Raw genomic sequence first — 4,942 nt, 5'->3', positions numbered from 1 at the left:
TATTTGTACAAATATGCAGGAGCTAAATCTGACTAAGGAACTAAAGAAAGGAAGCATAAACTTGCGAGTTGGAAATGGAGCAAGAGTTGCCGCCCTCGCAATTGGAGATTATGTTTTACCTTTGCCCTCTGGGCTTGTAATAGAATTAAGGAATTTTTTATACGTTCCTGAGATGTCTCGTAACATTATTTTTATTAGCCGTCTTGTTGACGACGGTTTTTATATTTCAATAAAGAACAATAGTTGCAATTTTTATAAAGATTCGATCTTTTATTTTTCAGGAATATCACAAAATGGGATTTATGTGTTAGATGATAAAACTCCTGTTTTTGCAATTGATACCAAAAGACATAAGATAGATAATTCAACTTACTTGTGGCATTGTCGTTTAGGCCATATAAACAAGAGACGCATGCTAAAGCTACATTCAGATGGGCTTATAGATCCAATCGATCATGAATCATTGGAAACATGCGAATCATGTTTAAAAGGTAAAATGACAAAGACACCCTTTAGCAATAAAGGTGAGCGTGTATCAGACACTCTAGGACTTATTCATTCAGATGTGTGCGGTCCTATGTCAGTCCAAGCAAGAGGAGGATTCAGATACTTCATTAGCTTCATAGATGACCATACTCGATATGGTTACATCTACTTGATGAGGCACAAATCAGAAGCTTTTGACAAGTTCAAATGCTTCAAGAATGAAGTAGAAAATCAATTAGGAAAGAAAATAAAGACGCTTCGATCCGATCGAGGTGGCGAATATCTTTCTGATGATTTTCTGAATTATCTAACTGAATGTGGGATATGCTCACAATGGACACCTCCCTATACACCACAACACAATGGTGTATCCGAGAGGAGAAACCGTACACTATTAGATATGGTACGATCCATGATGAGCATGGCCTTACTTCCAAAGACGTTCTGGGGCTATGCCTTAGAAACTGCCCTCTTCACCCTAAATCGAGTGCCAACTAAATCCGCTAGTTCCACACCATATGAATTGTTCGTTGGTAGGAAACCCGTGTTCTCATTCATGAGAGTATGGGGTTGTTTAGCGTTTGTCAAACGCATTGCGTCCGACAAACTAGATTTGAAATCTGATAAATGTTTCTTCATTGGATATCCTAAGGAAACTATGGGATATTACTTCTATCATCCAGATGATCAGAAAGTAATCATATCCAAGCACACAACCTTCTTAGAGAAAGAGTTTCTCGAAGAAACACAAAAGGGAAGCATGATTGAACTTGACGAAGTTCAAGAAGAAGAAACACCGACTGAAACAACAGAAGCGGTTGAGGTACCCGAAGAAGTCCCATTAGATGAGACTCCAGTGGCACCTATTCGTAGATCATGAAGAGTTCGTGAACTCCCAGTTAGATATGGTTTTCTAGTGGGAGATGATAACGAGGTTCCCGTGTTAGACGACGAACCCGAAAACTACGAAGAGGCTCTTACTAGTCCAGATTCTAAAGCATGGCTTGAGGCCATGGATTCTGAAATGGATTCCATGTATACTAACCAAGTGTGGACTTTGGTTGATCCACCCGAAGGGATAATTCCCATTGGGTGCAGGTGGATCTTCAAAAAGAAGACTAACATGGATGGAAAGGTTAGCACCTACAAGGCTAGGCTGGTAGCGAAAGGATATCGTCAGAAACAAGGTGTTGATTATGACAAAACCTTCTCTCCTGTTGCTATCAATCAGAATCATGCTTGCTATTGCCGCTCACTACGATTATGAGATTTGGCAAATGGATGTGAAAATAGCTTTCCTAAATGGAAACCTGCTTGAGGATGTATACATGATGCAGTCTGAAGGTTTCATATCAAAGGATGCAAATAAAGTTTGCAAACTTCAGAGATCCATTTATGGACTCAAGCAAGCATCTAGAAGATGGAATAAGTGTTTTGACGAAACCATAAAACAATTTGGTTTCGAACAAAATTGCGAAGAAGCTTGCATTTACAAGAAAGCAAGTGGGAGCTCTATAGCATTTCTCATACTATATGTGGACGATATACTGTTAATGGGAAATGACATTGCTCTATTACAGTCGGTAAAAGTATGGTTATCCGGTAACTTCTCAATGAAAGACCTTGGTGAAGCAGCTTATATTCTTGGTATAAAGATCTATAGAGATAGATCGAGAAGACTGCTTGGTCTTTCACAGGCTACATACATTGAAAAGGTGCTAAATCGGTTTAGCATGCTTGAATCGAAACGAGGTAACTTACCCATGCTACATGGAGTAAAGTTAAACAATCATCAATGTCCTAAAACTGATGATGACAAACGACGCATGGCTGTAGTCCCGTACGCCAGCGCAATCGGTTCGATTATATATGCTATGCTATGCACTAGACCTGACGTAGCGTTCGCGTTATCTGTAACGAGTCATTACCAAGGGAATCCGGGAGACGAGCATTGGATTACCGTCAAGAACATTCTTAAGTACTTGAGAAGGACTAAAGACATATTCCTAGTGTACGGAGAAGGAGATCTGAAAATTGAAGGATTTTCAGACGCTAGTCATCTCACAGATGAGAATGATTTTAAATCCCAATCAGGATACCTGTTTATCTTGAATGGGGGCGCGGTCAGTTGGAAAAGTTCCAAGCAGGGAAGCGTAGCTTTCTCTACGACCGAGTCAGAGTACATCGCTGCTGCGGAAGCAGCAAAGGAAGCAGTTTGGATTAGAAAGTTCATTACAGAACTAGGTGTGGTGCCTGACATTGTCAATCCCATTACTCTGTACTGTGATAACAATGGAGCCATTGCGCAAGCAAAGGAACCACGGTCTCATAATGCATCCAAGCACTACCTAAAGCGATACCACATCATAAGAGAGATTGTGGCTAGAGGAGATGTGAGAATAGAAAGAGTACCTACAGAGGACAACGTTGCAGATTCGTTGACAAAGCCTTTAACCCAGAAAGTATATGATCGTCATTTAACTTCTATTGGGATAAGTTTTAGAAACAATTGGCTTTAGTCCAAGTGGGAGTATGTTGGGGTTTAGTGTCCTATAGACAATTGTTGCAGGATACAAACTTAATGTAAATGAATTGTTCTTTATATCATTTGTTTTAATGAGATATATGTTTTATAACTGTATAAAGGCAATCCCTTTTAAGCACTAAATAAAGTCTAATAAAAGGAAATCCGTAAGTTTGTTTAAAGTGATTATAAAGTGTTCATACAAGCATGAAGTGAGACAAAACTTTATAATAAACTAATAAACTTAAAACCACCCCAAGTCAAGTGATATGTTTAGGATTGATATATCACAGTTGAGACTTGTATGTAACAATGTCTTCTGTCCGACAGAAAGCTGATCTCACAAGCTTCATATATATATAGATATCTGGACAGTTACATAGATCCGATGAAACGTCGTTCATTAGGATTGGGGATCCGATTTGAGATAACAGGATGGGTAGATTCATCCTTGTCACCTGTTCATCTCATTGGTATTAATAGGTATAACTAATCCTCAGACTCAAAGGAATGTTAATTGGTCATCCTGAATTACTGAATGTGAGACTTTGATCCTGCGGTCCCACGATCCTTAACAGAGATGACTCTGGGGTGTGAACTGCAAAGGTTGGGTGTCACAAGAGGTAATGTCAGGGTAGTTATACATTGGATTGAGCATTTATCACTCCCGATTAATGGGAGATACATCCAAGGATCGCTTGTGGAAGACTCGACTCTAAATCCTTGCAAGGTGATAGCTTAAGAGTAAGAAATACAGATTTCACTTAACCTATCTATTTGAGTTGACTCGGCCTATACAAGTAAAATGAACGTCTCGCTATATGTGTCTTGACATCACCCATAGTCATAAGATTCAGTTCAAGGATGTAGTTGATAAAGGATCGAATTATACTGTAACTAATACGGAAGGGTTAACGACAGAATCAACCTGTCTTCTTAACGGACTCTGGGGGAATGATTACAGACTTGCCAATAACATACTCAGTACATCATTCCGTTATGCAAGGATTAAATATAATTCTTGAAGAAATTAATTTAATAGTTGCATACGGCCAGAAGTAGTAAGAACCTAATGGATCACACATAAGACTTGGAACCAAAAGAGAGATGGATGTCATTAATAGATGGAAGCCCAAATGAGCCCAGTAAGGCCCATTTAATTAGGGGAGGCCGAAATTTATATATAATAAGTTAGGAAATATTTTAATTCCATTAATCCTAATTTGATTAGGTTTGTGAATTAAATTAATTAAAAGATAATTAAGTTAGGAGTTTTAATTAGATTAATATACTCCTATTATTATCCAATTAGGTTATTTATTATTATCCTAGATATATTAGATATATTATAAGATAATAATTGGGAATCCTATTCCGAATTGAATTCCTATTAAGTAACCTATTCCTATCTAACTAGGGTTTAGATACAAGTTATTATATATACCCTCCTACTAAGTGAATTTCAACTAAGCCTAACCCCTCCCCTTATTGTGATTTTTGAAACATACAATAGAGAGAGAAAGTGAATTCGCATCCCCTAGTTCGTGGACAAGAATTCATACGGCTTCCGTCGATTGATTAATTTTCATTCATCTCCTTTTCTCTTTGATCTTGTGTTGGTTAATTAGAGGCAATCTATTTTGGTTGCATCTCATAAGGGTTGATTCTAACTTAACCTCACCGTCTTATACTTCGTGCTTGGGAACTCGGAGAAGAATTGTGGGCGCTTCTTTAACAACGGTAGATTGTTCTTCAAAAGGTATTCCTTCTTATCCCTCTTTATATGAAATAACGATTAACGGATCCTATGGTTAAAAGGAAGTAGGCTAAATTTTTTTTATATTTCCGCTGCTATACCTTAGCCTTAATTCCCTTCAAAGAATGGTAGCAAAAGCTCCATTAACATTAAACAAGATTTTCATGTTAAAAATC

Source organism: Euphorbia lathyris, chromosome 8 (genome assembly GCF_963576675.1).
Source record: "Euphorbia lathyris chromosome 8, ddEupLath1.1, whole genome shotgun sequence".
In the NCBI taxonomy this organism is placed as follows: domain Eukaryota; kingdom Viridiplantae; phylum Streptophyta; class Magnoliopsida; order Malpighiales; family Euphorbiaceae; genus Euphorbia; species Euphorbia lathyris.
The sequence above is the reverse complement of the archived record's forward strand: the minus strand, read 5'-3'. Positions refer to the sequence as shown.